This window comes from Colobus angolensis, unplaced genomic scaffold (genome assembly GCF_000951035.1).
Source record: "Colobus angolensis palliatus isolate OR3802 unplaced genomic scaffold, Cang.pa_1.0 Scaffold418, whole genome shotgun sequence".
NCBI lineage: Eukaryota > Metazoa > Chordata > Mammalia > Primates > Cercopithecidae > Colobus > Colobus angolensis.
In genome coordinates, this window is record NW_012117577.1 from 1,944,463 (window position 1) to 1,954,460 (window position 9,998).

Consider the following 9,998-nt stretch of genomic DNA (forward strand, 5'->3'; position numbering starts at 1 on the left):
TTTACTAAATATTTTCCATCTTAGTGGATATTTTGTAACAAGATAAACATGATGCAAACTAAAAAAAAGTGCCAAAGCCGGGCGTGGTGGCTCACGCCTGTAATCCCAGCACTTTAGGAGGCTGAGGCGGGTGGATCACAAGGTCAGGAGATCAAGACCATCCTAGCCAATATGGTGAAACCCCGTCTCTACTAAAAATACAAAATATTAGCTGGGCGTGGTGGGTGCCCTTGTAGTCCCAGCTACTCCGGAGGCTGAGGCAGGAGAATCTTGAACCTGGGAGGTGAAGGTTGCAGTGAGCCAAGATCGCGCCACTGCACTCCAGCCTGGCAACAGAGCGAGACTCCGTTAAAAAAAAAAAAAAAAGGCCATACTGAATCTACCAAAAATAAATCAAAATGAGTAAGAGAGACTGCCAGACCATCTTCTTCATCAGAGGTAATGGTCAGAGGCTTCTGAACGTTGGTATGGAAATGAGCCTGCAGGCAGGATTTGTATACAGGGCAGAGGAGGTTTGTAAACTAGGTGAATTATACCTTCAGAGTGCATATAATGTATATTATACTTTTCCTCTGCGTATGCGTACCAGCCGTATTACCTATGTATCACCTGATCCACCAAGTCTGGACTGAAGAAGTCCTAGCAGGACTACACTACACAAGGCGAGCCAGTACTTGGAGGAGATTATTCCGAAGAGGATTTGTAGCCACTGCCCTCTGTATATTACCTAGGCCCTTTACACTAGCCCCAGTGGAGCGGGAAAGCCAGCAGGAAGCTCCTCCCCTTGGCCTGGGAGCGGGCTGTCCATAGGACCCAAAGCACCTCTCACCGGAGAAACGCCCGGCTTTACTTCTAGCCCCGACCCGCCTCCCTCCAGGCCCCGCCCCGCCTCCTCGGCCCCGCCCCACCTCTCCGGCCCCGCCCCCCCTCGCGGCCTCAGCGTCTTCCTTCCGGGTCGCGCTGGGCCGGGTTTGCGGTGGTTGTGCAGCGGCCAGAGAGCCGGGGAGCCGCCCCCGCACCCAGGCCTTCTCGCACTGCCTGGTCGCTGGTGAAGCCCGCTGCGCGCGCCTCTCCCGGACCCTGCAGGGTACGGCCCTTCCTTTATTTCTCCCTCCCGTGGGTCTCTGTCTTCTTCCTTCGGCACTGGGGCGGGGCCGGGGCCGGGGCCGAGCCAACGCGCAGCTCTGCGCTTTGGGGAGTCTGGACGCCTGGCAGGGGCCCCCGTTGCTGGCCCCTCCCCGCCCGCTCCCCCGCGCCCCCGCTTCACGCTTGCGGGGCTTGCTGGGGCCCCTGAGAACTGCTGACGTGCTTCGAGCTGTTTCTACGCTACAGTCTGCCTGCAGGCTGTGAGGCGTCGTCCGGAAGTGTGCGCGGCTCAGGGTTGTTTACACCAGGGGGGACTGCGGGTCGCCCACACCCGCGCTCTGTGCTGCCCCGTCAGCCACGCGTCGGCCACACACCCGCCTGTGCTTGTGATTCCTGTGCCTGCTCCCTTGATTTCCCTCTGACATCCGATGGTTTTTGCCTAACCAGGCCTATGTTTTCTTTCTTCAGGACTGTTACAAGGTGCCAGGCTACAACCTTGTTTCGATGTTTAGGTTTAGGGGTGCCCCTAGAATGTGATGATGACCATCTACTTGGCCTCCTTGTCAACATATTTATAACGGGTGGTTTTGGATTTCCTTGATTTCCCAGTGATCATTGCCACAAAGCTTCGAGATGCATTCACAGATTGAAATACAGTATACAAATTACTATTATAGAAGGTGAAGATGGTATAAGCTTGTAGTCAGGTAATTGCGTCGGCCTGATGCCCGGCTGGCTTTATGCTCCGGAGGGCACACTACCACCAGGTGCAGGGATCTCTGTGGACAGGGTCTGTTCGCAGACACAAGCTGCTTTTTCTGCTGCTTGCGTGCACTCCTTGGTTTCTTAAGTTCAGGTATAGGTATATATTTTTTTCTTTCAGGCTCACTTCCTGCCTCCATTATCCTATATCGCATATTGTATCTGTTGGTTGAGTAGAGAGAGATTCATCCAGAGTCATGAACGCTCCAATAGTCCTTTATCAGATTAAGGACTTGGGGGAAATGTGCATTATGCTCTAGTAGGCACTCTAAAAGTTCCTTGAATTGGATTCTTCTTTCCATACTTGTGTTCTGAGTACTAACTTTGTTTTTAACTTCTGTCCCAAAAGTTGGCTTTTCTGAACTCTGCATTTTCAAACTCTTCCCTTCTGTTACTGACTTGAAAATCAGATAAATCAGCTCATTGTAAGATGGATAATTTCTTTACTCACGCAATGATGAAATAATGCAATTATAGTACTCTGCACAATGGTACATATGGTGCTTGCACATATGGTCAGTTAACAAAAACTACCCCTTCTTTCTTTACTGTGTTAGTCTCATCCTCTTAATTTTGCTGTGGTTGACATTCTCGATCTTAACTTCGCAGATCTAACTTCAGCGTCCTTTAAAAAAGGCCTTTATCTACATGAATTATATATAAATATCCACCTCCGTTTTCTTCTAGTATTGTTAATGATCTTATTCATATTTAGTGTGAGATAAGAAGGCTCTAACTTTATAATTTTGTTACTGACTGCATCATCATTTGTTGAATTCTATTTTTCCCTGCTGATCACTCCTATAAATACCATAGGCCCTACATTCTCGTGTATTCTTGGGACTTTCTGAACGGTCGTGCAGTGTTCTTTGGCTCCCTGTGGTGATCCTGGCTTCTGTGACACTCTTATTGCTCTAGGTTTATAATGTGTTTTAATGTTTAGGGATTGGAACGATGCCTGGCATATTGTAGACATCACTAAATATTTTTGAAATGAACACATTTAGTGGGGGCAAATTGATTCCCTTTCTTTACTTCTTGCCCCTTTAAAATTTTCCTGCCAGTTATTGAGATTCGTTTATTTTAGCTTGCTTTTTCCATGGTCAGTTGACTCATTAACTGTTAGTAAATAAATCCCTTCTGTTGCTCACTCACTTGCGATTAGAGTTGCTCCTTACAGTTGCATGGAGAAGTAGCCTGATTAAAAATCTGCGTGCCTTTTGACTTTGCACTGTATCATAGTAACTGTAGTGTGCCTCTCCCCATCACCTATGATTTAGGATGTTCTGTACCTGGTTTCTAAGAGAAAAAAATGGTTATCTGAGAGATAAATGGCTGAAGTGTTCCCTGGGATATCCTCATATCCATTTGTATTTTACCATCCCGACTGGATATCTCAAATATAATAAATTTTAAGATGTTGTTACTGTGGACACTTAAAACCTTATTAGCGCATGAAATAAATGTATGCATTCTTTAAAAAAGATCAAGCAATACAGAAATCCTCAAAGGAGGAAGTGAAAGTGCTGTGTGCCCACCTACCCAGTAACCTTGTTCCATAAAAATTATCACTGCTTGCAGATTTTAAAAATAATAAATTTAAGTCTACTTTTGTTTCATAAATGGCAGTGTACCATGTATAATTTTCTGTAGCTTCCACTTAATAATAATGGATGAACATCCTTCTGTGTCAGTGCATATAATAGTATCTTGTCTTTTTTGTAAGTCTTTTTGGTATTTCATTGTAGGAATAACCCAAAAGTTATTTAGCCAATCTGCTGTTGGCATTATTCCAAATTTATTACAAACAGAACTGCAAGGATCATTTTTGTGTTTATTCTGTATATTGTCATATTTGCATGTTAGTTTGTTTCCTAAGATATGGAATTGCTAGGTCAGAGGCTACACATAAGTGTTAAATTATGAGAGATTCTGCCAAAGTACTCCTCAAAAGTTGTTGATAAGAGTAAATGTAGACAATTTGTTAAAATGCTGCTTTTGCCACATCACATTGCGAATAATTGTCAAGGATCTGAGATCATACCCTACTTGCAAGCTAACAGTTTCATGGAAACTGGCAGAAAATATGAGACTCCTGACTGAGAGACAAAGCACAACAGTAACGGTAGCCAGAGGATCATCTTATGCTGATTTGCTGGAGCCCTGATTTCCACAGGGTGATGTGACAAGAGCCCAGTGACACTAGCAGGTGAAATAGGTTGTGTTACAAGAGAGGAATCCTTAGTTTAGGGAACCTGAATCTTTCATAGTGGGCTGCAAATAAACGTGTCTGATCTTTGCCAGAGAGGGAGACATTATCTTTATTTTTCTGCATGGTAAACAAACCTGCCCTCTGTACCAGAGGGAGACATCTGTTTATCTGCCAAGGCTATTTGCTATGTGAACACCATTGAAAAGATGAAAAATAAAGGCCATCAGTGCCTCTGCTTAGATGACATGCAGAAACTTGAGAGACTTGCTAAGATGAAATGATTTTTTTTTATATTTAGTAATTTTGTGGATGAAAAATACTGTTTTATTGTTTTAGTGTTGCATTTCTTTGCTTATTGATGGGGTTGACTATCTGTATGTTTGTTGGTCATTTGTATTCATTTTTACTTGCATGATCATATCCTTTGCTTAGGTTTCTGTTGAAATGTTCCTCTTTTCTAATTGATTTGTAATAGCTCTTTACATATAGTGGCTATTAATGATTTGGTTCACCATATGCTAGTATTTTGTCATAGTCTATTTTTTAGTGTTTCTTGGGGCTTTTGCTGTATAAAGGTCTTTATTATTTATGTTGCCAGTTCTGCTGTTGTTTTCCTTTATGGCCTCTGGGTTTCCACCCCAAGATTATTAAAATGCTCTTTGTACACATTCTGTTATCATAGATTTAGATTTTTAAAAATGGTTGCTTTGGCATACTATCACACATTTATTTTTCCAAATTGCTGGACATTTTCCTAAAACATTTATTTGATAAACTATCCTTTCCCTGTTATTTGACTTGACACATTTGTTGTAAGATACTACATCCTTAATTTGTTGTTTTCTCAAAGCCAACAAATCAGTAAGCAAAGTATGTTAGATATTTACTGTGATTATGATTTTGGTTGAATTCAGCCTTAAAGATAATATGTGTAATTATTCTTAGTGGATTTTATCTTAAAAAATATAAAGTATCTTTTTTGCCCTATTTAATGATTTTTGCCTGGGAGTCTACATTGTCTTATATGACTCTTGCCTCTCTGTCAGTTTTGTGTGTACCTGATAGGTCTTTTTTGCCTGTATGTTTTTTTTCAGTAATTTTACACCATTTTGCTTTACTTGCTTTTCATAAGCATCAAACATTCATGTAACTGAGCTGGACTTATATTTCTCCCTGAAATCTTCCCCCTTTCCAATTTGGAAGTTTGTCTTTTTTGTTTGTTTGTTTTGAGACAGAATCTTGCTCTGTCACCCACGCTGGAGTGCAATGGTGTAATTTTGGCTCACTGCAACCTCCATCTCCTGGACTCAAGTGATCCTCCTGCCTCAGCCTCCCAAGTAGCTGGGACTGCAGGTGCACACCACCATACCTGGCTAATTTTTGTGTTTTTTGTAGAGATGGGGCTTCACCATGTTGCCCAGGCTGGTCTCAAACTCCTGGGCTCAAGTGATTCACCCGCCTTGCCTCCCAAAGTGCTGGGGTTGTAGGTGTGAGCCACTGTGCCTGACCTGGAAGTTTGTCCTTTTTTTTTGTTTGTTTGTTTTACATTTTATAAAACTTTTTAAAAAGATCATTGTAGATTCATATACAGTTGTAAGAAATAATACAGAGAGATGTAGATCTTGTGTATATTCACCCAGTTTCCACCTATGGTAACACCTTGCATAACTGTAGTACAATATTATACTCAGGAAATTGACATTGATACAACCTTATTCAGATTTCACCAGTTTTACATGCACCCATCCCTGTGCCTGTTTAGTTGTAAGTAATTTTATGTAGATTTCCTGTGAACATCACTGCAGTCAAAATATACAAGGGTTCCATCACAAGGTTACCTTGTACAAAATTGCGTTTATCTCTTAATAGGACAATTTAACCTAGTCATATTAACTTTTTTTTCCCCTCTCCTGCAAGTTTGGAAATTCTGAAACCATCTATAAATGACTCTTTTTTTGCCCTCATTCTTCCCATTAATAAGTTGAGACCTTGATCTCTTGCCTTCTTTACATTCTTGGTTTTATTGATTTGATTTCTTTTCTATAGTTGTATTATTCTGTTCCCACATTGCTATAAAGAAATACCTGAGACTGGGCAATTTATAAAGTAAAGAGGTTAATTGGCTCACAGTTCCACAGGCTTACAGGAAGCATGATGCTGGCTTCTACTAGGCTTTTGCGGAGGCCTCAGGAAACTACAATCATTGTGGCAGGCAAAGCAGGAGCAAGGGTCTTATGTGGCAGGAGCAGGAGGAAGAAAGAGTGGGGGATGCTCTACACACTTTGAAACAAAAAGATCTCTTCAGAACTCTTATGAGAACACCACTAGGGGCATAGTGCTAAACCATTAGAAACCACCCCTATGATCCAGATACCTCCTTCCAGGCCCCACCTCCAGCACTGGGGATTACGTTTCAGCATGCAGACACAGATGCAAAACATATCAGTAGTTCTGTTTTTTTTTCTAACCAGTTTTTAAAATTTTACCATTATTGTATCACTTAGGTTTAACTATAAGATCACTGGTTACTTGAATAGTATGTCTTCCCTATTTTTGAAATATTTAATTCTGTTTTTGTTTTTTTTTTTTACTGGGATACATTTTTAAGTAATAGTTTCAGGAAGAGTTACGGGAAGTATACTTGCATATCTAGAATCTTTTAAATTTTATTTTGTTATTTCTATGTGAGTAAGAGTTATGAGCCATTTTTTTTCCTTTAGAATTTCCTTGAATTTAAATCAGCTTCAGTCTTTATCTTATATAGATGTTAGGTTTCTTGTATATGTGCGCTAGGTCATTTATTTGTCTCTTTTAATTTTCAATTTATTTCAGTCACCACTTTTTAATTTCTGAGAAAATGTTTAAGTTAGTTTGTACTTATTTTATGGATCCTATAACCTATTAATTTACACTAAATAATGATTTTTTAAAAAAACTGTTGTCCTAATTTTGGCATTAACTTTTATTGAATGCCATTTGCTGTAATTGCTTGTTTCCCTGTCTTTAAAATGGTTAATTCTGTTCAGATGTATAAATGCAGATCTATGTTGACCATCTTGTTCCTGGTCTGAAATATTTCATGTCATGAAGATCACTATTCTCTTTTCCAGACAGGTAGTTTCCTAAGGCAAGATGAGTGGTTGGGGCTGTGTGAGCAGGCTTTGCCCTGGGCAGAATAAGTGGGCAGAACATGCCAAGTAGTACTTATCTTTAAAGAGAACAGACAAATAAGCTAGCATGTGCATAAACACATCAATACTAGGGTATCAGGTTTACAACTTGACCTGTTTGGACTGAAAGCAAAAGCACACAGAACAGTTGCATCATCCTAAAAATTCCTTGCATGACCCCTTCGTAGTTACTATAGTCAATTTCTCTTTCTTCCCTTAACCCTGGGCAATCACTGATCTATCTGCCTTTCCTATTTGCCTTTTCCAAAGTATCACATAAATGAAATCATACAATATGTAGTTTTTGCATCAGACCTCTATCACTTAACAAAATGCATTTTAAGATTCATCTATATTATTGCCTGGATTGGTAGTTATTTCTTTTTTTTTTTTTTCCTGAGTAGTAAGTCATTGTATGGATATAACACTGTCCATTCATCTGTCAAGGACATCTTAGATGTTTCCAAGTTGGAACAATTATGAATAAACCTGCTATAAACGTTTGTATACAGGATTTTGGTTGAATGTAGGTTTTCAGTACACTTGAGTAAATACCTTAGAGTGGGATTGCTGGATGGTTTGATAAGGGTGGATGGAACTTTATAATAAACTGCCAAACTGTTTTTCAAAGTGGCTATATGATTTTGCATTCCCACTAGAAATGTTTGCAGAATCTGATTTGGTATCTTAAAATTTGATTTGTTTGTAATTAACTCTTCCCAGATCTTCCCCTAAGAGTAAATACTTCCCAGGTCTAAGATGAAATCCTTTCTCAGGGTTTACTCTTTTGAAACTGTACTTGATCTTGCTCTTCAGTAATATGTTTGCTAGGACATGTACAAGTATCCCATAAGAGAAAAAAAGATGTTATCAAGTAGATGAAAGGGCAAGCACAGACTGGGAGAAAACATTTGCAAAAACGTCTAACAAAGAATGTGTATCCAGTGCATATAAAGAACTCTTACAACTCCATAATAAGAAAATAACAACAAAAAAAATGGATTAGAAAATAGACACTGCGCTAAAGAAGATACAGATGGCAAATAAGCACATGAAAAGATGTTCCATGTCATTAATCAATTGAGAAGTTCAAATTAAAAGCACAGGGTATCACCACCCACCACTAGAATGGATGAAGATAGACCATATTAACTATTGGTGAGGATGTGGAGCAACTGGAACTCTCATATGTTGATGTCAGAATGTAAAATGCTACAACCACTTTGGAAATAATTTGGTACTAGAAACAACCCAAATGGTTCACAACAACTGAATTGATATGCCTATGTAGCTGACCCTTGAACAACATGGGTTTGAACTGTGAAGGTATTTGCTCATATGCAGTTTTTTTCAATAAATATAGAAAAATTTTGGAGGTTTGCAACAATTTGAAAAAAGTTGCAGATTGCATAGCCTGGAAATATATATATAAAAAAAGGTATTTCACGAATACATAAAATATTTGTAGATACTAGTCTATTTTATAATTTACTGCCATGAATAGCACACAAATATATTATAAAAAGTTAAAATTTATCAAAAGGTGATCACACACTTACAGAATGTACATGCTTCCATTTGCAGTTGAGAGAAATATAAACAAATGTAAATTCAATATTAAATCATAACTGCATAAAATTAGATGTAGTACATACTATACTACTGTAATAATTTCATCATCACCTCCAGTTGCTATTGCAGTGAGCTCAAATATTGCAGCTATCAGCTTCCAGTGCTGTGTGAAGCTAATCATCTACACATGAGCAGTTTGTCTCTCTAGTAAGTTGTGTATTACAGTAAGAAGTGATTTCTTTCTGATTCTCATGTATTTTTCACTGTACTTAGTGTAATACCATAAAATTTGAATAACACCATGAGACTCTTAGAAAGTGCCACTGGTAATGCTGGGAGTGTTTCCAAGAAACAGAGAGAAGTCATGACATTACAAGCAAAAACTGAATTGCTTGTTATGTACCATAGATTACAGTCTGCAGCTATGGTTACCTGTCATGTCAAGACAAATGAATCCAGCAAAAGGACCACTGTAAAAAAAGAAAAGAGAATTTATGTAGCTGTTGCTACAGTTATATCAGCAGGTGCAAAACCTTGCACTTTTTGTGAAATACCACTTTATCTCATATTGAAAATGCAGCTCTTATGTGGGTGCAGGATTGCTATAAGAAAGGCATACTTGTAGGCTCTAATATGTTTTGAGAGAAAGTGAAGTTAATGTATGACAGCTTAAAGCAAAAGGAAGGTGAAGGATCTAAAGCTAGAGAATTTAATGCCAGGAAAGGACGGTTTGATAATTGTAGAAAGAAGTTTGACTTTACAAATGTTAAGATAACAGGAAAGGCAGTTGCTACTGTTCAAGAGGCAGCAGATGATTTCCCAGATACCGTTAAAATAATTGAGGAGAAAGGCTATCTGCTTAAATGGGGTTCTTTCTCTCTTGTTTTGTTTGTTTTGTTTTGTTTCGTTTCATTTAGTTTCATTTCCATCCTTCCATCCATCCATCCATCCTTCTTTTTTTTTTTAAATTATACTTTATGTTCTAGGGTACATGTGCACAATGTGCAGGTATGTTACATATGTATCCATGTGCCATGCCATGTTGGTGTGCTGTACCCATTAACTTGTCATTTACATTAGGTATATCTCCTAATGCTATCCCTTCCCTCTCCCCCCACCCCACAACAGGCCCTGGAGTGTGATGTTCCCCTTCCTGTGTCCAAGTAATCTCATTGTTCAGTTCCCACCTATGAGTG

The 9,998-nt window shown here is 39.4% G+C and overlaps 1 protein-coding gene across 2 annotated transcripts in view; it reads left to right on the top strand.

The window, feature by feature from the left end:
- The first annotated feature begins 888 nt into the window (after positions 1 to 888).
- Positions 889 to 9,998, top strand: part of FBXL4 (F-box and leucine-rich repeat protein 4) — a 76,193-nt gene continuing 67,083 nt past the window's right edge. For both annotated transcript variants that reach the window (XM_011956449.1, XM_011956450.1), the window contains exon 1: positions 889 to 1,087. The gene's annotated coding sequence lies outside the window, so the exon portion shown is untranslated. The remainder of the gene's footprint in view (positions 1,088 to 9,998) is intronic.